We start from the raw sequence: 22,207 nt of genomic DNA, 5'->3' as shown, positions 1-22,207 counted from the left end.
CCAGCCCCTCCTTCCCCCCAACATCCAGACAGTCACCAAGGGCTGTCAACCAACCCATCATAGCTCTGAATCTGTCCTCTCCCCTTTGGTTCCCACTGCCACCCTCACTGGCCCTCTTTCTGGTTTTCAAACCCTCACCTCAGGGCCTGTGCTTGAACTCACGCTTCTCTGGAAGGCTATGTCCCTCAGGCTTCACAGGTAGGTTGGCTCTTTTCAGAGAGCTCTGAGCTCAGGCATTAACATCACCACTTTTGAGAGGACTTCCCTTCCTGATCTGCCTCAAATAGCTTCCCACTGATGCCATCATGTCACACAGCTTTATTCTTCCCAAACTCCTTTGAACCACATTGTTTATTTGTAGATTTTTTTTTTCCTTTCTGTCTGCCTCAACATACACACCCACACTAAACTACATGAGGCTAGAGAGCCTTGTCTCTTTGTTCAGGCCTGTATCCCCAGTCTTGAGATTACTGAGTGACATGGAGTATTTAATGCGCGCCTACTGAATAAATGATTGGTGCTTCAGTGCTGGCCTTTACCTCCTTTGTCTGTTCAGACAACTGCGTGACCTTTTAACTGTCTCAGGTCAAATCTGATCACACTTCTCTTAGGCTTAAAGATCGTTCTCCATTTCCCACAGGTTGTTCTGGGCCCTTAGGTCGCCATCCAAGGCTGCCAGTGTACTCCAAACCCTTCCTCCAGCTTCCTTCCAGTCACTCTGAAAGACCACTCCATGGCTCTGACTCTGTGCCTGTGTCTTCCTCTTCTTTCAGCTCAGAGTCTGACTCTAACTCTTTACTCAAAAACCAGTTCCCATGTCACCGACTCCAGGAAGCCTTGACTTCTCCCCTCTGCCATGCTGGTACCAACTGTTGCATTTCCACACAGTTCTATCACGTGCATTCTTCCCTGCTTCTCTGTTCAGCCTGACTTCCTGAAGCTAACCCCTGCACGCTCGTGTTCAGCACAAACACCATGATCACTCTGGATGAGCATCTCTTTCAACTTCTTCTGAACCTGCAGCCCTTCCCCTGGCTGTCTGTACTCTGGGGCCTCAGGCTGCACGCCCCTGGGAGCTTCATGAAGCTGCTGTTTGCCTTTGGAGCGCCTCCTGGCATTGCCCTTGGGGCATCTTGTTTTCTAGAATTGCTTGTCTGGATTCTGGACTCACTGAGACAGCCTTAATCCCCTGCATTTATGTGGGCTCAGGTTCCACTGTTTCCAGGTCTTTGCCAGCTCCCCTTGACATGCTGCCAGTTACTAGTCTTCACATAGCTGGGGCAATTGATGTTGAACCAGGGCCATGGGGCGTCCCAAAGCCAGGAAGGTGAGTTTCAAAGACTGCAGAGAAGTGAAGCAAGAAAAGTTCCAAACAGTGTCAATTTAACAATCAAGACTTCACTCTGGAGGAAAGATATTCAGAGATATGACGAGAGAGGCCAGTGGGAGACTGGATGTGGAGACATGGGGGCAAAGGGGGCGGGTACTCTTCAGCTGTGTGAGGGTAGAAGAGAGAAGTGTGGTATCTTAATCTACCCAGGTTGCTCTAATACAGACCTATGGGTGGCTTATGTGCTGCGCTGTGCTTAGTCGCTCGGTCATGTCCAACTCTTTGCGACCCCATGGACTGTAGTTTGCCAGGCTCCTCTGTCCATGGGATTCTCCAGGCAAGAATACTCGAGTGGGTTGCCATGCCCTCCTCCAGGGACTCTTCCCAACTCAGGGATTGAACTCAGGTCTCCCACATTGCAGGCGGATTCTTTACCATCTGAGCCACCAGGGAAACCCAAGAATACTGGAGTGGGTAGCCTGTCCCTCCTCCAGTGGATCTTCCCGACCCAGGAATCGAACCAGGATCTCCTGCACTGCAGATGGATTCCTTACTAGCTGAGCTACCAGGGAAGCCCATGGGTGGCTTAGAGACAACAGAAATTTCTCTCTCAGTGTTCTAGAGGTTGAAAGTCCAAGATCAGAGTGCCAGCATGCCCCAATTCTGATGAGAGTCCTCTTCTGCGTTGTGGACTGCTGACTTCTCATTGTGTCCTCACGTGGAAGAGAAGCAGAAAGAGGAAGCAAGTGCTATAGCTCTTACAAGGGTACTAATCCCATTCAGGAGGGCTCCACCCTCATGACCTCATCTAATTCTAATTACCTCCCAAAGACACACTTTCTGATACCATCACATCCGGGGGCAGTGAATCTGGCAGGGACAACATTTAGTCCATGACAGATGATCAAGGGCGGCAAGGTTGAGATATTTTGTGGGTGATGTTAGATTAGAGTGACTTGAGTGCCTTAGCAGACACCGCTCATATTCTCAGGGATTCTCTTAAAGAATCCTATTAAAGGGGAGGTTTTCTCCTGGGTTTGAGGGAGAATGGATATGTGTATACATATGACTTAGTCCCTTCACTGTATACCTGAACCTGCCACAACATCGTTAATTGGCTATACCCCGATACAAAGTTTAAAATTTGGAAAGGAAAAAAAAAAAGGTGAGGGTTTCTCAACCTCAACTCACACTTCGGGCCACAAAATTCTTTGTGAGGCTTGGGGTGGCGGGCTGGAGAGGAGGATCTCTGTCCTGTGTATTGAGATGTGTAGCAGTATCCCTGCTTCCACCCACTGGATTCTATTAGCACCCCACCGCCCTTGAACGCAGCAATGGAATGTACTGCATGGGAAACGTAAGGAAAGAGTGAGGCTCTGCGTTGTACAGAAAGAAGAGAAAATGTGAAGGAGAGGAAGCTTGTGTCAGGGAGGAAGCTGGGCCAGAGGGTAGACACGGCCTCAAATTCTCCGGCAAAACAAAAGGCCAGATCAGCCACTAACGGGGAGGAAAAGGAGTGTTGCCCTTTCCACTCTGCTTCCAGATAAGTGACTGTTTTTCACAAGACGAGACGCAGTAGGGCACGGTGAACTAAAGGGTTCCAAGTGTGAATATTTTGAGGGAATTCACATACTGTTTGGTTCTTCATAATGTTTATCAGTGAATTAAAAGTTCTGATACACTGTTAAACATGAGACCAGTCTTAACTCTTTTTGGAAGTCTCAGCTTTATTGAGGCATTAATAGACGTAAAAAATTATAAGGTATTTGAAGTGTACATCATGGTGATTGATATAACTTTTTGTTTTTCTCTGGCATTTCCCAAATGTATTGGGGAACCCTTTCCTTTCTTAACTTCCTTCAAAACAAAACCCCAAAATCCCCACAAAACCCCCATTCATATCTCAAAGGACACATGTAATCTTTGGGACAGATTCCAGGAAGCACTGTGTGAAGGACCCAAGAGGAGGCTATGTGTGAGCCAGCCAAAAGGGGAGGGTGTCAGCTAAGGACAGATGAGTTTGTTAGTGTGCAGAATTAACATAATTTCCTGTTTTTGTTTTGTCTTATCCAGCAACATTAACTGACCTAGAGCAAAGAGCCCCTAGAAATGCAGCCAGCTGCCAAGAGGGTGGAAGGTGACAGGGACAAGGGAGTTGGGTGTTAGTGACACGGTGTTGAAACTGTTGGCCTGGGGAGTGGCTGAGACCTGACCCAGGCTCTCTTTTCACTCACCATCTTCTCCAGAGGACGGTGCCAAGACCTCTGGGGACACAGGGAAGGGGTGGACGATCTCTTGTATCTGTGTGAGGCATCACAAAGGAAGGGACCACGACGCTCAGTCTTCAGGAGTAAACAGGAGTTTGCTAGGTAGGTAAGAAGGAAAAGGACATTCCAGGCCAATGGCATGAAGGTGCAACGGTGTGGAGGGGTGACAGAAGGTGACAGCTTCCAGAGCTGTTGAGAAATTTAGTGCAGGAGCCAAGGAAACAGGAGAGAACAGAGACAGCGGGACCGGGGTCATGGGTGCAAACTTCAGAGGGCGTTACGGAGGGTGGGATGAAGGTCTTGTGCCTTTGTTTTTGATGTTTCTGAAGAGTTTATCGCTGTTTTCTAGATAATCTTCTTTCTCAGTTTGCATTCCCTCTTTAACTCAAATTGTTTAAGATAAATTTTAGAAGTATATTTCTGGTGGTTGTGACTTTTTATCTTCTGGTGGTTATTAAATTCTCATTTTATTGAAATATTATAATCAGAAGATTGTTTGTATTCAGCTTTTTGAAATCCATTAAAGTTTTCATTATTTCCTACAATTTGGTTAACTTTTTGGCTCTTGTATCTTCAGAGGGGGACAAAAATCCGCATACATTAGTTGTACCTTATTATTTATGTTATTTAGTTCTTTTACATGCTGTATGTGTGTGTTTATGTGTGTTTATCCCAACCTTATTCTCTTATGAACCAAGAGTCTTGAATTGAATTCTTCTATCTCTAATGACTTTCTTTTTTATGTATCTTTTTTAAAGTTTTTTTTTTTTTAATGTGGACCATTTTTAGTCTTTATTAAATTTGTTACAATATTGATTCTGTTTTGTGTTTTGGTTTTTTTGGTTTTTGGGTTTTTTTGCATTTTTTGCATTTTGGATTTTTGGCCAGGAGGCATGTGAAATTTTAGCTCCCCCACCAGGGATTGAACCTGCACCCCAGCACCGAAAGGTGAAGTCTTCACCATTGAACCTCCAGGGAAGTCCCTCCAGTGACTTTCTACTATTTCTCTTTGAGGTTCCTGTAAAGAAGTTCTTAATCTTGAGAATATTGTGATCACATTTGTAATTTAGAAGAGAAAACGTGGGCAGCCATGCGGAGGAGGGTTTTGGGTGGAGATTGGAGGTGGCAGGCTAGAAGTCCAGGCAGAGGTCATGGAGAAAGAAGGAGGGGACACACTAGCCCGGAGAATCACATGGACGTGTGGGCATACAGGAGGCAGAGGAGCTAGGAGGACCCAGGATGCTGCTGCTAGTATCAGGTCTGAAGGTGGGATACAGTGAGTAGGGTGTCCTCACACTGTACTGTAACAAGCTACTGATTATCTGTGGCCCAGGATGCTGCTGCTAGTATCAGGTCTGAAGGTGGGACACAGTGAGCAGGGTGTCCTCACACTGTGCTGTAACAAGCTATTGGTTATCTGTGGCCCAGGATGCTGCTGCTAGTATCAGGTCTGAAGGTGGGACACAGTGAGCAGGGTGTCCTCACACTGTGCTGTAACAAGCTATTGGTTATCTGTGGCCCAGGATGCTGCTGCTAGTATCAGGTCTGAAGGTGGGATACAGTGAGCAGGGTGTCCTCACACTGTACTGTAACAAGCTGTTGGTTATCTGTGGCCCAGGATGCTGCTGCTAGTATCAGGTCTGAAGGTGGGATAGAGTGAGCAGGGTGTCTTCACACTGTACTGTAACAAGCTATTGGTTATCTGTGGCCCAGGATGCTGCTGCTAGTATCAGGTCTGAAGGTGGGATACAGTGAGCAGGGTGTCCTCACACTGTGCTGTAACAAGCTATTGGTTATCTGTGGCCCAGGATGCTGCTGCTAGTATCAGGTCTGAAGGTGGGATACAGTGAGCAGGGTGTCCTCACACTGTACTGTAACAAGCTATTGGTTATCTGTGGCTTTTTGTGTTTCTTTTGGCTGCACTCACACGACTTGTGGGATGTTAGTTTCTTGACCAGGGATCGAACTTGTGTCCCCTGAAGGGGAAGTGCTGAGTCCTAACCTTAGGATCACCAGGGACATCCCAACTTGCTGTTTATTTGACTTATCTCTATCTCCCCAGTCAGGGCGGGCCCGTGTCTGCTTGCTGTCTGTTGTCTCCTCTGAGCCTGGCACAAGTGGTTCCTGGCACACAATACAGGTTGCAAGACAGAGTTTAATAAGTGAAGGAAACCCTGTCCCTGAGGCGGCTGTGGGGCCACCAGGGGAGGTGTCCAGTGGGTGGCTGGGAACGCAGGTTGGAGAAGGATCAGGACAGTGAGTCCCTGATGAGGGAGCATGCTTGCTGAAGTTGGAGTGGCCAGAGGGGGACAGGGACAAGCAAAAGGGGTCAGGGTAGAATTTGGTGGGGTCCCAGGGGGCTGCCCTTTCTGCAAGGGACTCGAGTCTGCCTTCGGCCATGATGCCCATGCACTGGGAATCAAGAGTTCTGGGAATCTCTCATTTTGTCAGAGGATTATGTCTGTCCATTCAAAGATTTGATCCCACCTCTATCCATTGTCTATTCTGTCCATATCACTTCATTGACTATTTCCCGTCTTCTCCATCAACTCTTCTCCAGGTTATTTTTTTCTCTCCCTGTATTCTCCTGTCTCCTCTTGGATTTTCCCTCCAGTTCAGAAAACAGAGGGTCTGAGCTGTCCCCTGCTCCCTCACTGATCACCAGTAGGCATTCGAGGCAGCCCTCACCCCTCAGGGTGTGTGATCCATCACCTGCATGGTATAATGAGACCTACCTTCCCCTGTTATGCCGCCTTTATACAGGCCTCTATTTCTCGAGAAATAAACTACTGTTTAATAGCAGGAAAGACTTTCACCACCTTAATCCACAATTCTGTGGCGATTCACATGACACTGCTTCTAAATGCTGTCAACTCAGAATTATTTGGGTGGGCTCTTACAGGGACAGAGTGGATGTGGTCTCAGAAGGCCACCTCTAGCCTGGGGAGCAGGCGCAAACTGACTCTGTTCTGCGGGCTCCACCTGAAATGCGTAGAGCTTGACAAATGTTTGCTAAATAAATGAAAGATGGTCATTCTCTATCTCATTAATATTCATTAAGTTATAAAGTGTTTTAAGAGGTGAAGAGAGTTCTTACCCAGACAGTCTTTCCATGGGTTGGGAGTGAAGGGAACATCCTTGATAGGAGGCTCAGTGCCCGGAGGGTCACGTGACCTGAGGTCCGGAGCTGGGAGGGGAGCCCAGACTCCTGGAACCAGCCTGTAGGTTTCCTGGAAGGACCCTCGGAGGACCCTCTCTAGGAGGAGACTTCTAGGAACCACAGTGATGGGATTAGGGAACCTCTCCCCGTGAGGTATCTGGATGCAGCTGGGTGTGAATTAACTGGTGAAAAGTAACCTGCAAATCTGGGAGTAGCAGTATGTTATGGAAATCTTTTAAAATGAAGAAGGGCCTGCCTTCATGGGTGTTAGGGCATTTATGGGTCAGCTGGAGGTGGAAAGAACAGAGTTGGTGTGAGGACACCCAAGCAATGGGAAAGTACTCCAGGGGGCAGAACTTCCTCCCTGTGGTCCAGACTCCTCTGTGGGTATCAGCTTGCTGTGAGCCTCCTGACCCGTGTGAAGAAATCACACATGTGTAGGTATGTGCATCTGGGGGGTGAGGTGGGTAAAGAGTCAACAGCCAAGGGAAGACCCAGGCATCACTGACCATGGTCTGCTATGGTCAAACAAGTCTGCAAGGTGATGCTGGCCCCCTCATCAGTTCTGTGCCCAGAAACCCACCTCCTTGGGCCTTTACCCACTATTTCTTAAATCTCCCCCTTTATTTCTTCAAGGCTCTTTCCCCTTTATCTGGACCCTCGTACTTTCTGGCTCCCCAGAAACCTCGACCCATAAGCAATCTCCTTGATTCCCTGGCGGTCTGTCTATTGGCATTGCCCCTATTGGGTCTGCCAGACTCCAACCCCTCCCCTGTGGAGAACGGCTGGGAGAGTGTATCCTCTTCTGTTCCATGTAGCTGCCCCTGTCTCTTTCTTTCCTTCCCAGCCAAGCTTCTGGAAAGACTTGTCCAATTTGTTATCTTTACTTATTTCTTATCTAGATTCAGCGTGATCCAGTCCATTTTCCATCTTTTTTCTCAGAAGCCTTTCTCCAACCAAGGTCATCAGTTGCCAAATCCAATCCCAATGGAACCCACTTTCCAAACTTAACCTTCTTCGTCCTCTTGGCAGTATTTCACATCTACGTTTTCTCCTCCTTAATGTTTTCTCCTCCTTGACCTTCTGAGGGTGAATATATATAATCCATCTTCCAAACTGGGCCACTGTTTAACATGAAAGGGGGCAATCATTAATTATTATGCCAGGTTGTCCTAACCAAGGCTCCCTCAGGCAAACTCAGACTTATGGTCCTCCCTTCCTCCAAAACCTCCTTCTCCTGTCTCTGGCTCCTCATTTTCAGGCTCCTTTGTGGGATCCTTCTTCTCCATCCTCTCCTTAAACGTGCCCCCAGCATTCCCCCATTCTCCCTCTGCACCATCTCCCTGTATGATGTTATCCACTCGTGGCTCAATCCCTGTCTGTCTACAATGTCTTGATTCCTATACTCCACATACAAACCCAACTGCTGAATAGAAGTCTCTACGTGGTTGTCCTAGAGGCAGCTCTACATCTGTATTTAAAACCAAATTTATTATCTTTAACTGAAAATATGTTATCTTCCTGTGGATGAATGGCAGAAGGAGGAATATAAAGGAAGTGGTGATTAAGGACATAGCTTCTGCAACCTAAGTGTCCATTGACAGATAAACAGATAAAGATCGGCTTAGATGCACAGTGGAATATTACTCAACCATAATGAAGAATGAAATAGTCATTTGCAGTAACACAGATGGACCTAGAGAGTATCACATTAAGTGAAGTAGGTCAAAGAAAGGCAAATTCCACATGCTATAACTTATTTGTGGAATCTAAAAAGGATACGAATTTATAAAACAGAAAAGACTCACAGACATAGAAAACAATCCTATGGTTATGAAAGGGGAAGGGGGAGGGAGGGACAAATTAGTTTGGGGTTAGCAGATACATACTATTATATATAAACTAGATACAAACAACAAGGACCTACTGTATAGCATGGGGAACTATATTCAATAACTTAAAACAACCTATAATGAAAAAGAATCTGAAAAAGAATACATATATTCTCTAGAGCCAAGTCTGGCTCCAGAGACATTTTCTCAAGCACCTCAGTATTTTCTGTGTGCCAAGAGGCTAGAAAAGTGTCCAGCAAATAATAAGTGCTCAGCAAATTATTTCCACCCTCCATCTAGCCCAGAAATCTCTCTACCCAAAGTGAAAGTGTTAGTCACTCAGTCATGTCCAACTCTTTGTGACCCCATGGACTGTAGCCCACCAGGCTCCTCTGTCCATTGGATTTTCCAGGCAAGAATACTGGAGTGGGTTGCCATTCCCTTCTCCAGGGGATCTTCCCGACCCAGGGATCAAACCCTGGTCTCCTGCACTGCAGGTGGACTCTACCACCTGTGCCACCAGGGGAGCACAAACATTGTCTACCCAGGAGCAGACCTATTTTCCTCGTCTTTCCTTACTCTACATCTGTCAAGTCCTGTCAACTATACCTTAAAATGCTATGTGCCTTTCCGGAGTTTACTTTTTTCAAAGTACTGTTAAGATTGAAGTAGAACTGATTTACAATGCTGTGTTATCTGCTACATAGCAAAGTGATGCAGTTATACACATACATTCTCCTTCTTGTGTAATTACTTTTCTATATTCCTAGTGCATTGTCCAAAATGTCTTGATATTGAGAAGCCAACTCCTAGAGTACCAGGTAAGAATGTAGAGTACACAGATCTGGATGTCTGCAGAGTCTGAGGCTTTTCCCTCCAAACCTCCACTCTGCTTGCTTTCTTAGAACCTTGCTGCATCGCCATGGAAACAAGCCCAGGCCTGCCTTCTGGAGGATGAGAGACTCTGTGGAGCAGAGATGAGCCATCCCGCGAAAGCCAGGCTGCAACCAGTGCCCAGCTAAACCTGCAGCTGACCTCAGATCCAAGCCCAGAGGAACTGCTACCTGAGCCCAGAGCAAACTGCTGACCTGGAGAAAGATAAGTTAAATGAGCGGTTGTTTTCAACCACTAAATTTTGGAATAGTCTGTTATGCAGGAAACGCTTACTGGTATACTTAGGAACAGGGTTTCCCAGATAGTTAAGAACCCACCTGCCAATGCAGGAGACATAAGAGACTTGGGTTTGATCCCTGGGTCAGGAAGATCCCCTGGAGGAGGGCATGGCAACCCACTCCAGTATTCTTGCTTGGAGAAGCCCATGGACAGAGGAGCCTGGTGGGTTACAGTCCATGGGGTCACAGAGAATCAGATGAGGTGCCTCAGCATGCCTACATGCTTAGGAATATGCAACAGACAGGGTGGCTTGAATAACAAATTATTTTCTCACACGTCTAGAGGCTAGAGGTCTAGGATCAAGGCACCAGCAGAGTTAACTTCTGGTGAGATCTCTCTTCCTAGCTTACAGATGGCACCTTCTTGCCGTGTCCTCATGTGAGCTTTTCTCTGTGTGAGCCCAGAAAGACAGATCTCTAGTGTCTCTTCCTCTTCGTATAAGGACATTGATCCTATCAGCTTGTCGTCATTGTTCAGTCACTAAGTAGAGTCTGACTCTTTGTGACCCCACAGACTGCAGCACGCCAGACTTCCCTGTCCTCCATTATCTCCAGGAGTTTGCTCAAGTTCATGTCCATTCAGTCGGTGATGCTATCTAACCTATCAGATTAGGGGCCTGAATTTATAACCTGATTTAATCTTTATTACTTCCTTATAGTCTCTGTCTCCATATACAGTAGCACTGGGGACTAGGGCTTCAATGTACAAATTTGCGGGGGGCACACAATTCAGTCCATAGCAGGTAGCAACCATCAAGTGGAAGTAAAAAGCCCTAAGAGCTGCTAAGTGAAAGTGAAAGTGTCAGTCACTCAGGCATGTCCGACTCTGCAACCCCATGGACTATAGCCTGCCAGGTCCTCTGTCCATGGAATTCTCCAGGCAAGAGTACTGGAGTGGGTTGCCATGCCCTTTTCCGGGGGATCTTCCCAATCCAGGGATCGAACCACATGGCAGGCAGATTCTCTACCATTTGAGCTATCTGGGAAGCTAAGAGCTGCTAAGATCACCTGAAAGGAGTGGGAGGGTGAGGAGACCCACTGACCAAGGACAGACTCAGGGTCCCCGGTCTGGGGACCAGCAGACCAGTCCCCTGGGGCCAGCAGTGGATGAGGAGTCCTGTGAAAACAGAGAGGGAAAGGTCGAGGAAGTCCAGAGAGGACCAAGGGGTTGATAAGAAGGTATGAATGCCAAGCCATCTATCATTTCCCAGAGGAGGAAATGACTAATAAAGTCAACGCAGCAGGCAGAGGTCAGGGACTAAGATGTGCCCACTGGTCTTGGCCAGGTCCTGGTGACCCCAACAAACGTCAGAAGTATGGTAGAGCCAGAAGCCATGTCCCCAGTGGACTGAGGAACAGAAATGAGATAAGGAAAGGAACAAGCAGATAAAGGATGCTGCTGAGAAGTCTGGATGAGAAAGCACAAGAGAAATCAAGAACGCAGAATCAAGAAGAGATTTTTTTCACAACAGGAGAGACTTGTGTGTCTGTATAGGCTGAGAGGAATGAGCTAGAAGCCGGGAGAAGTTCATAATGAGGGAATAAGGTTTAGAGGAGGCCGAGAGGTAGGTGGCAATAGCTAGCCTTTCTTAGCATTAGCCTGTGCCAAGCTCTCTGTGCAGCCTGTCTCATGTAACCCTTCCATCAGCTCTGTGAGGTAAAGGCAAGTACCATTCCATCTCACTGATGAGGAAACTGAGGCACGAGGAGCTTAAGAAATCTGCCCAAGATCACACAGCCAGGAAGGGATATAAATGGGATTGGAACCCTGGCAGCCCGACTCCACAGGCTGGGGGATCTGACCTGGATTTTGGCCTGCTTCTAAAATTAACAGGAAAGCAGTGGGGGGTGCAGGGGTGGGGGTGTGCATGGAAGCGGACTCGGTAGGGAGTAAGAATTTGATGGAGATCATGTGATCCCAGTGGCCTCATTTTTTTTTTCCAGTGGTAGGAGACAAGAAGCTAAGCGTTAGGCCCAGGGTCAGAAGGGAGCATGCAGAGAGTGATGGAGGCCCAGAATAGTAAGTGGTTTAGACCCAAAGCTGCTACATGTGCTGGCAGGTGGTACCCAGTTGGGAGTCTGAGCCTGTAGCGATGCCAGCACTGTGGTGGTGCCCTTCCCAGCAGTGCTCAGGAGCCAAGAGAGGGAGGAGGTCTGGCACCGGCTCCGGGCTGGGAGGCTTGCCAAGGGGGTGCCACCAAAGGGTGGGGAGAAGGGCGCTGGGTCCTGGCGAGCATCTGTCGTTCTTGACTTGGCTGTGTCTGCAGAGAGGCCTGCACCCATCCTATGGCGGTCACTTCTGAATCTCAGAGTGGGGGGCCTGGCCTGCTGTGTGTTTGTGGTCCCCAGAGAGGATCTGATTCCAATCGAGCCTGGAGTTCAAGATGAGTCCAGGAGGGTAGGAAGAGGGGCTGAGAGACAGGATGTAAAAAGTAGAGGGAGGGGGTGAGGGGTGACGGGGCAGGGTGCCAAGGAAGGTGATGTGAGCACTGAGGTAGGAGGACCCCTCAGGATCTGTGCGATCGTGTTTGGGCAGGCTTGGGGGGCTTGAAAGGACTTGGGCTTCCCTGGTAGCTCAGCTGGCAAAGAATCTGCCTGCAATGCAGGCGAGAAATCTGAGATGCCAGTTTGATTCCTGGGTTGGGAAGATCCCCTGCAGGAGGGCATGGCAACCCACTCCAGTATTCTTGCCTGGAGAATCCCATGGACAGAGGAGCCTGGTGGGCTACAGTCCATGGAGTCGCAAAGAGTCGGACACGACTGAGCACAGCACATTTTACACCCTCATCCATGCCGTATTCCTATGCCAAAACTGAAAGGAAGTGTCTCAGAACCTTCCCTTTGTCCTTAAGAGTAGGGACCTCTGAGGGAGAAGCTAAAATAGGGGCGGCCACAGGAGTTGCCTGAATAGACTTTTCTTTCCATGCAACCCCAGCACAGCCCAGAAAACCCACACAGGGGCGCCAGCAGGAGTGGATTTTCTGTAGGACCCGAAGTATCTCCCATGGCTGGAGGACTCTCCAAGGAGAGAAATCCTGGGGAATGGACTGGGACGACCAGCAACGGGGGAAATGTTAATTTTACCCAATCCATGTTTACACAGCTCCTAACATATACCAGGCACTATCTGAACAAGACAGGTGGTGTGATCTCATGTAGCAGCTCCCAGAGCACCTTCTCCAGGATGGTAATCATCTCCCGTTTCTTAAAAAGGGGGCGGGGTTCCCAGGTGCAAATAAGTTTGGGAAACACTGGGCTAAAGAGAGTTAAACAGATTTACTCCCTGCAGGACTTGTCAGGGCCTTTAATCTGTCACTATGCTCCAAGACATTCCATGAAGTGGAACTGAATTTAGGGTACTTCCACACACACCCCGCTCCCCGGCGGGGCCTGCTTGACCACAGGTTTCTCTCATTCCTGGCAGACTGAGGACAGGAACACCTGACCCACCAACACGCTTTGGGAAGCGTAACGTGGTGGCAGAGTTCAGCTGTGAAGTCAGTCACAAGACCTGGCTCCCAACACAGGCTCCGAGGTGGGGCCTAAGGCAGGCTGCTTCAGGCCCTGTGTGCTGTGTCCACTTTCCCACCTGTCAACTACAGCTCAAGCATAATGTGCAGTTGCTAGGGTTTTAATGCCTGTGAAGCTGGGAGTGCTGCGCCTGGCACCCAGAAACCACTGACTCAAAGGACACCAGCCTGGCTCGAGCGAGACCCTTGTTTCTGCTCTAAAATGCTATGACTTGATGGCCTAAAATCCTCTGATGGGGGGCCAGGGTCAGAGCTCCTGTCTTCTCCCTGAGCTACGGGGACACCAGTCTCAAATGGCTGTCAAAGCCTGTGACAAGACCAGGGAAAGAGCAGTCGTGGGGATGAAGGTGGGTAGAGGGGAGGAGGAGGGGAGAAGGGTGGGGAATGGAGGAGGGGAGACCAGGAATGGGGAAAGGGGGAGGGGAGGGGAGGGGAGAGGGGAGAGGGGGAAGGGAGGGGAGGGGGAGAGGGGGGGAGGGGAGGAGGGGAGGGATGTGAGGGGGGGGGTTGAGGGGAGGGGAAGGGGAGGGGAGGGGAAGGGGGGAGGGGAGGGAGAGGGGGAAGGGGAGGAGGGGAGAGGACGGGGAGAGGGGAGGGGGGGGCAGACCAGGAATGGGGGAGGGGGAGGGGGAAGGAGGTACTTCCGTTTCCATTCCCATCAGCGAGCAGAGGCTCTAGGAATCTGCGGTCGGTGGGCTGGACTGACTTCTTGGACAGGGTGGCGACAGGCCGGGAACGGCAGGCCAGCCACCCCCGCCCGCAGGGCCCCAGGATTGCGGTGGCCCGAGTGGGCACACCGGAAACCTCCCCAGGCCGGGCAGGCGCTGAGCAGCTGCGGGACTTGGCCCGGGCCCAGCCCTGTCCTTCCTGGAGGTGGCCGCTGGCGGGGAGACTTACCAGAAACGCTCCGCGGCCGCCGCTCGGGCTGACGTCAGCGCCTCAAGAGGGCGTCGGGCCTGGGGGAGTTCTAGCCCCCGGGGTGTCTGGGGAAAGGATGCCTCCTCTTCCAAGTGCAGCGTACTGCTTCTCTAGGGCCTGAGAGAAGTGGAAACAGATGGTGGTGCCTTAGAAGGGAGGGAGTTTGAACTGGGAGACATCGGGTAAGGAACAGGTCTCCACCTTGGGACTGGGGGGCGCTGCTCCCCAAGTTCCAGACCCCACCTCTCCCCTCTGGCTCCTAGAAACCAGCCGCCTGGTGTTCCCCACGCAGGAGAGACCCTTCTGTAGACTTGACTGTCTGCCTTCACATTTATTTAGTAGGCTTTCTTTTATTCTCTGAACCCAGGGATAGGGGGAGTGGCTGAGAGTGGAGATGATGGCCCCCCAGAGACACCTGTGAAGTACTGTGATCCCCATTTTACAAGACCTAGAGGTCAAGCATCCTGCCCAAGGTCAACCGCTGCCCTGGAATTTGAACCCACGTCATTCATTGTCAATGCTCTCTCTAGGCAGGAGGAAAAGTTTAGGAACCCCAGTTTAAGCTTCTGGTTTATTGGGGCAGGGGGGAGAGAAACATGTGTATAAATCAACAGAACATCTCTGATGGAAGGAATGCTTTCTGTCCTTGTTAAGGGAAAAACATTGTAGAGCCCTGGTGTGCAAAGCTTTGTTGGCTGCCTTGAGGACCTAACGGTTTTTCCAGGAGCGTGCCCCATTACCACCAGACAATTCAGACAGCTCCCGCCCTCCCCCCGCTTCTGGGCTGCACCCCCACTTGCTCTCCCTTAGTCTCTTTTTCTAGCCAGGGTGGAGCCTCCAGAGCTCATGGCCTCGGGCCCAGGACTCGCCTTGCCTCGCCTCCTTTCTTGGCAGCCGCTGAAGCTCGCTGCAGTTTTTGGCCTAGTAAAACCCTTTCTTGCCTCCCCAAGGGAGAGTTTTGATTGGCTTCAGCTGGGATGACCTCATCCTCTAGAATTTGGGGATGTTCCCATTTTCCACGGCTCCACCTTCAGCCAAGGAGTTCCCCTCTGGCCATCTTTTCTCTGAAGGCCATCATGCCCCAACCTGCCCCGAGCGTTCGAATCCCCCAGACTCACTTGGGTAGGCCAGTGTGTGCCCGAGATGCCTGTTCTCTTTCCGCACCAGCATTCCTGGGTGGTCTTGGCTGCTCCCAGCTTCATCCAACCCCTCCAGCATGTTCCCTCCACCCTCAGAGCCCGCCCCTCCCCTCCTCAGGCCTCCGCTCCAAGATTCATAGGAGACTGTATTATTTAAAACGATCACAATCATTCTCCTGTCAGCTCTTCTTTAAGATCATCTCACTTGATCTTCATAATAATCCTATGATACAAAGATTGTCATCCCCAGTTGACAGATGAAGATACAAAGTCTTAGAGAGTTGATGTAAACTGCTCAAGATGAACAGCTAGTAGGGATGGAGTCTGGATCCAGACCCAGGCGTGTCTGGCTCCAAAGCCACCACATGGTGCTTATCGCCTTGAGAAATACTGCTGGCTGCACCCACATGTGTGATCCTGCCAGCCACAGTGCCAGCTCTCCTGGAAGGATCATCAACAAATCCCATTAGCTCTAACCTTCCAAAAATCTCCAGAATTTGACCACTTCTACCACAGCCCCTTGGCCGAGACAGCAGCACCTTCTACCTGAATTTACTGAAACAGTCTAGGAGGTCTCCTGCTTCTGCCTTCTCTCCACACAGCAGCTAGAATGGCCCTTTAAAATAGTCCCTTTGATCCTGTCTCTTCTGTGCTCAGAGCCCTCTGGTGGGTCCCTTCTCACTCACAGTCAAAGCCAAAGTCCCTACATTGGCTCAAGAGATCCTCCACACGACAATCCCACCCACCTCTCTCCCTCCTCCCACTGTAGGCTCTGATTTCACTTCTTAGTGTTCTCACGCTCTGACCCACTTACACTGGCCTCCTTGCTAGTCCTTGCAAACACACAGCAAGTTCCTGCCTCAGGGCCTTTGTACTTGCTATTCCTACTATCTGAAAGTTTCTTCCCCCAGTAACTTCATGACTCAGTCCCTTATCTCCTTCAGGTTTTGCTCATATCTCACCTTTTCGGGGAGTCTTTCCCTGTTCACTCTATTTCCTCCATCCGGCTCCAAATCCCTCTCCACGCCCTGCTTTTTTCTTCCCCGTGGTACTATCACCAAGTGGTAGTATTTTACTGATTTATTAGGTAATTGTCTACTTCCCCTACTGGAATGCAAGATTCATGCAGATAAAGAGTTTTCTGTTTCTTTTTTCACTGCCGTATTTCCAGAGTCTGGAATAGTTCTTTGCACATAGTAGATGCTCAATAAATCTTTGTAGGAGGGAGGTGTTGGCCAGCTAATTTCAGATGGTGCCAAACAGAAGGGCAGAAGTATGTGGGCAGGCCTGTGAGCCTCCTGGTCATGCCTTGTGAAAACTGAAGTTTGGGGCCCAGAAAGAAGTGGCCTTTGATCTCTCATGCCTCCTCTGTGGCTTCAGGATCATGTGTTGCTTGTTTTTGGCAGCACTAGGTCTTTTTTTGTGATGCGTCAGCTTAGTTGCTCTGTGGCATGTGGGATCTTAGTTCCCCAACCAGGGATCAGACTCGCATCCCCTCCATAAGAAGGCAGATTCTTAACCACTGGAACACCAGGGAAGTGCCATGACCAAGTGTTGACTTGAGTCTCTGGAGAAGCCAGTCCGGGAGGGCTCCTGGGAGGCAGATTCTGAGATGAGTTAGAGTGGAGGCGGGTTGTAAGAGGACTCTTAGGAGCAACACTGAGGAAGGGACGGCGGGGGCAGGGGCGGACATCACGCTGCGGTCTAGGCCCAAGGACAATCCCAGCCGACCCCACAGAGGGCTTTGGAGCTGAAGTGGCCCCTCAGAATTGCCCACGTGAGGCCAAGTTGCGGGCCTTCAATATCCCAGCCTAGGCCTTACTGACTAGGGGCCAGCACTTGGGTGGGGTGCTGTGAGGCACCCCTCTCAGCTGGGGTAGCAAGTCCTTTCTTGGAGGTTCTCAGCCATTCTATCACAGGACCCTTGGGGGGTCTGCCTTGTCCAGTGACCACCTCATCCACCTGTGGGGTCGCCAAGATCCAGGATGACCTGGGTCCTGGGGTTACTCAGGCCAGGTTTAACACACTCGTTCAGAGATGACCAGCTCCCAATGAGAGAACCAAGACAAAGCCTGTACGCATGGCGCTCTTTAAATTAAAAAACAGGGGTGGGAGGCGTGAAGGCGCTGGTACTTGAATCACGATGAAGCATTGAGCATTTTGCCCACTTCCCTCCTCCAGCACTTCCTCCCATGTCTCTGTGGCACCTGCAGGCCTCTCCCTTGGCACATGGAACGACAGGCGTCAGATGTCCCTGTGAGGACCAGAAAGTGAGGAGTCGCACACTCATTAGCATGAAAACAGAGGTGCCCTTTCCCCTCTCTAGAGGAAGGGCCATAGGTGGTGCACTGTCCCGGGAACTTGTGGTTCCTGCAAAAGCGGTCGATGAAGATGGGAACGTTTCTTTATCAAAAGCCAACGTCTGTCAACATCTGCATGGGGAAAATCCTTGTGGTATTTGTATATCTCTCAGAGGCGAGCATAGAAAATAAGAGATTATACCTAGGAAATCTTCAGACGTGGTGGGTGGGCTCATCCTGTGTGGTCGCCAATCTCCATTCCTAGGTATGTTCTACAGGAGGGAGCCAGCCAGCCAGGAAGAACCAGATAGGAGGCAGGCTGGGGTCTGGTTAAGAGCTGCTGTCAGAGAGTCTAAGGTTTTAATATTGTCTCCATCACTTATCAGAAGTGATGTCTTTATGTTGTAGACTGAATTGTTGAAGTCCCAAAAGTGTTAGTTGCTCAGTTGCGTCTCTTTGTGACCCCAAACTTCCCCCCAAAATATGTTGAAGTCCTGACCCCCCCCAGGACCTCAGAATGTGGCCTTATTTGTAAATAGAGTCTTCGTAGAGATAAACAAATTAACATGAAGTCATTAGAGTGGACCCTACTCTAATATGAGTGCTGTCCCTGAAAAAGGGAAAATCTGGGACTTCCCTGGCAGTCCAGTGGTTAGGACCTCGCCTCCCAATGCAAGGGGTGTTAATTTGATCCCTGGTTGGGGAGCTAAGATCCCACATGCCTTGGGGCCAAAAACATAAAATAGAAGCACCCTGGAGAAGGAAATGGCAACCAACTCTAGTCTTCTTGTCTGAGAAATCCCATGGACAGAGGAGCCTGGCAGGCTACAGTCCATGGGGTCCCAAAGAGTCGGATATAATTTAGCAAATAAACCACCGCAAATAAATGGTAGCAAGATTTCATGTCCACACACACACACATAAAAGTAGGAGCAACATTGTAACAAATTCAATAAAGTCTGGCTTTTTTTTTCCTTTTAAGAGAAAATTTGGAGACATAGACACACTCATGGAGAATAGCACGTAAAGGGTGAAGGGCAAGACTGGGGTGAGGTGTCTACAAGCTGAAGAACACCAAGGGTTGCTGGCAACCATCAGAAGCGAGAAGAAAGGCATGCATAACTGGTTCTTTCTCCCAACCCCCAGAACCAACCTTTCTGACACTTTGATTATGGATGTCTAGCCTTCAGAACGGTGAGGCAATACACTTTCTGTTGTTTTAGGCACCCAGTTTGTGGCGCTTCGTATGGCAGCCCCAGCAAACTGGTAAGTTTCTTAAGCTCACAGAGCCTTTGTTTTCTTGTCTATAAAATGGGGTTGCTATTATTTACTCCACAGCGTTGTATGGATTACATGGAATAAAACCATCTCTGTAGTAATTTCAGGCACAGAGTAGGTGCTTTCTCAGGTCAGTGGTGGTGGCTTGGAAGTTGGAGCAGTTCATAGCAGAGGTCTTTTCCATCCTGGGTGTACTTTAATTCTGTGATCCACACTTGGGGTTTGATGAGTTCCTGCACCTCAGTACCCAACCCCCATCTGTTTCTTACCACTGTCCCAGACGAAGAAAGCCAACAGCAGTTCTGTATTCTGAAGGCTGCCAGTTAAAATTACAGCTGCTCCGTGGTCCGTGTGGAGGGAAAAATGGGGAGGACTGTCTTCAGAGGCTACAGCAGCCTTCCTGGAGAAAATGTTAACCTTGACCTTGAAACCCTGCCTGGTGGCTTTTAATACACAGATGGGGAGGAAGAAGAGGATGCTGGGTCTGGATATTTAAAATGATTTTCAGTCAAAGAGACAGCATCATTATCATCGGTAGCAGATACCTAATGCTATCCCTCATCCTCAAACAGCCCAGCACAGAGCTCCAAGCAGTGATTTTGAATATTCTGGTTTGCTTCAGAGAAAAGGAAGGCATGAGATCAAGCATCGTGTACTTCTGAAGTCAAAGATGAACAAAATGACTGTCAATTAGATGTGTACTTTTTCTGTAGCCAATCTTCTATGCCTTGACATTTTGTAAAAGTTGTGTGTGCATTTTAATATGTGATACATACACTTGAAAGTTTGTTGCAACCCCCTATATAATCAAAGTGATACATATATTTTTGTAGCGCTTGGAAAATAATTTTACTCCTTTGAATAACTGTGGAGATTTACAGTTACTATGGCATTGACTTATGGTATATGCTTGGCTCTATCTATGATTCATTTGTTCAGGAACCTCCAATTGTAACGTTTTTCCTTTTGAAAGCTTTTCTACTTCCCCTTAACACTCTGGAGTTCATCTTTTTCCACTTTGCTTATACAGTTTGTGTTGTTAATTTTATATTTGAACAAAAACATCCACCACAATGAAAGCTTTTACTATGGTGGGGTAGGGGTTTAGCATGAGGGATGCAGGCTTATTTTTTAAATCTTGGAAAACACAGCAGAATATGAAAAAGAAAATAAAACCTCCCAGAGTCAAAACATCTTGGAGTATTTTATTGTCTTTTTTCTACATCTGAGCATGAATAAGAAGCACGTGTGTAAGAGAAACAGGTGGGACTAGAGTATTGTGCTTGACGCAAAACTGGGACGTGCCTGGACTTGTGTAGGGGAAATGGTGAGGCAGCTGCCAGGAGCTGATGCTGCTGAGAGAGTGCTGAGAGGGTAAGAGGGAGCCTTCTGGGGGAGACAGATCCTGGGGTGGAGACCGTCAGGCAGTGAGAGAGCCTTTGGTGACTGGAAAGGGGGAAAGCCTTTGTGATTCCTCAGAGCCTGTGGAATCGGGTCTGAGTTGCGTGTGTGTGTATGTGTGTGTGTGTGTGTGTGTGTAAAGGTGGTCCTAGACAGCCACGTCAGCCACTGCAGAACCGTTTCACTAAAAGACTGTAAGACACGGGCTCCGCCAGCTGCGGTTTATGACTCCCTGATGGGGTGTGACGCTGACGGGGAGGGGAGTGCCCTGGGACATCACCCCAGGTCCACGACCTGCTTCTCCATCTGCCACAGGTGCCCCAAAGGGATGCAGCCCACAGGGCACAGATCAGAGCAGGGAAGAGGAGGAAAACAACCACGTGTTCAGGGGCAATGCCTGAACTTAGCCCCGAGCCCACGTGAGACACTGCAGGAAGCTTCTAGAAACACTTGGGGAGACTTTGCAGAGCGGATGGGAGCCAGAGTGTGACACTCAGGGGTCTTTCACTATATGAGTTGGTTCATGACTCCAGCAAGACAGTGAGACCCCTGAAAGCAGAGCCCTGTCACGTTAACTTTAGCTCCCACCACCTAGCTCGTAGCCTTGGGTGTATTCAAAAGTGCTCAGTACACTACATTTTTTGCTGACTAAATACAATCTTTTTTTTTTTAATAATCTGATTTATGATATGGTTTCCAGAAACATATTATGATAAAAAATGGGACTCCCTGGACAGGAAAATGAAGTTGGATATGCTGACCACACATTTGGCCTCAAGAAATCTTGGCATTCTCTTCCCCTGAATTCTGTAGGTCTCTGTGATTCATAATGTCCCAAAACATCAAGGATTAGACAGAAGCCAGAGTGGAATCATGGAGAGAAGAAGAGAGCTCAGAACCTCCTGAACCACCTCCTCAGATGGACGAGAACCTGGGGACTTGGCCTTTGCCCGTGAACTGGAGGATATTAACTGTGTGCCAAGCACAGTGTTATAGTCAAAGCTATGGTTTTTCCATTAGTGATGTATAGATGTGAGAGCTGGACCATAAAGAAGGCTGAACACAGAAGAATTGATGCTTTTGAACTGTGGTGTTGGAGAAGACTCTTGAGAGTCCCTTGGACTGCAAGACCAGTCCTTCCTAAAGGAAATCAGTCCTGAATATCCACTGGAAAGACTGATGCTGAAGCTGAAGCTCCAATGCTTTTTGGCCAGCCGACTCATTAGAAAAGACCCTGATGCTGGCAAAGATTGAAGGCAGGAGGAGAAGGGGATGACGAGGACAAGGTGGTTGGATGGCGTTACTGACTCAATGGTCAAGAGTTTGAGCAAGTTCTGGGAAATAGTGAAGGACAGGGAAGCCTGGCTGCAGTCCATGGGGTCACAAAGAGTCAGACACGACTGAGTGACTAAACAACAACAAGCCACTGTGCTGGGTATCCTGGGGGCTCCGAGAGAAACAGAGCATAATCCTCGACCTTGGGGAGTTTATCATTAGTCAGAGAGATTAACTGGTTAAGTGCCTCTGTGTTACAGAATCTTTCAGGGCAGTGTGGAATCAGGAAACTGCAGGCATAGGTGATGTGGTGGGAGGATCTGGGAAGGCAGAGACCCTCTGAGGGGATCAGAGGAAGGAGAGGGATTGTGGAGAGGGTGCGGGAACAAGCAGGCATGGAGGACAGTGTCATCTTGGGGTCGAGAAGGAAGACTTCCAAGTCAGCAAGTGGATACCAGTCCAACCCTACCCCTTTCTAGCTGTGTGGCCTTAGGGTGGTTCATTTGCCTATCTCAGCCTTGGCATCTGTAAAATAGTTCTTACCTCACAAGGTTGTTGCGGAATAAGCGAAGGCACTTAACCCAGTGCCAGGTGCATAACAAGCA

General features: G+C 49.1%; 2 long non-coding RNA genes across 3 annotated transcripts in view; one reads left to right on the top strand and one right to left on the bottom strand.

The window, feature by feature from the left end:
- The window catches only part of LOC139038480 (uncharacterized), a 44,322-nt gene extending 30,056 nt beyond the window's left edge, over positions 1-14,266 (bottom strand). Inside the window, exon 1 of the long non-coding RNA XR_011491513.1 lies at positions 14,189-14,266. This is a non-coding gene — a long non-coding RNA (uncharacterized lncRNA). The remainder of the gene's footprint in view (positions 1-14,188) is intronic.
- A 46-nt stretch (positions 14,267-14,312) lies between these two features.
- On the top strand, positions 14,313-20,119 carry LOC139038479 (uncharacterized). Of its 2 annotated transcripts, none has more exons than XR_011491512.1 (2): positions 14,313-18,914; positions 19,499-20,119. It is a non-coding gene; the product is annotated as an uncharacterized lncRNA (long non-coding RNA). The 2 variants fall into 2 exon arrangements; XR_011491511.1 differs by having other exon boundaries at positions 19,384-20,119.
- The last annotated feature ends 2,088 nt before the right edge of the window (positions 20,120-22,207 follow it).

This window comes from Odocoileus virginianus, chromosome 15 (assembly GCF_023699985.2).
Source record: "Odocoileus virginianus isolate 20LAN1187 ecotype Illinois chromosome 15, Ovbor_1.2, whole genome shotgun sequence".
Taxonomy (NCBI): Eukaryota; Metazoa; Chordata; class Mammalia; order Artiodactyla; family Cervidae; genus Odocoileus; species Odocoileus virginianus.
Note: the sequence above shows the minus strand (reverse complement) of the source record. Positions and strands in the feature narration are given on the sequence as shown.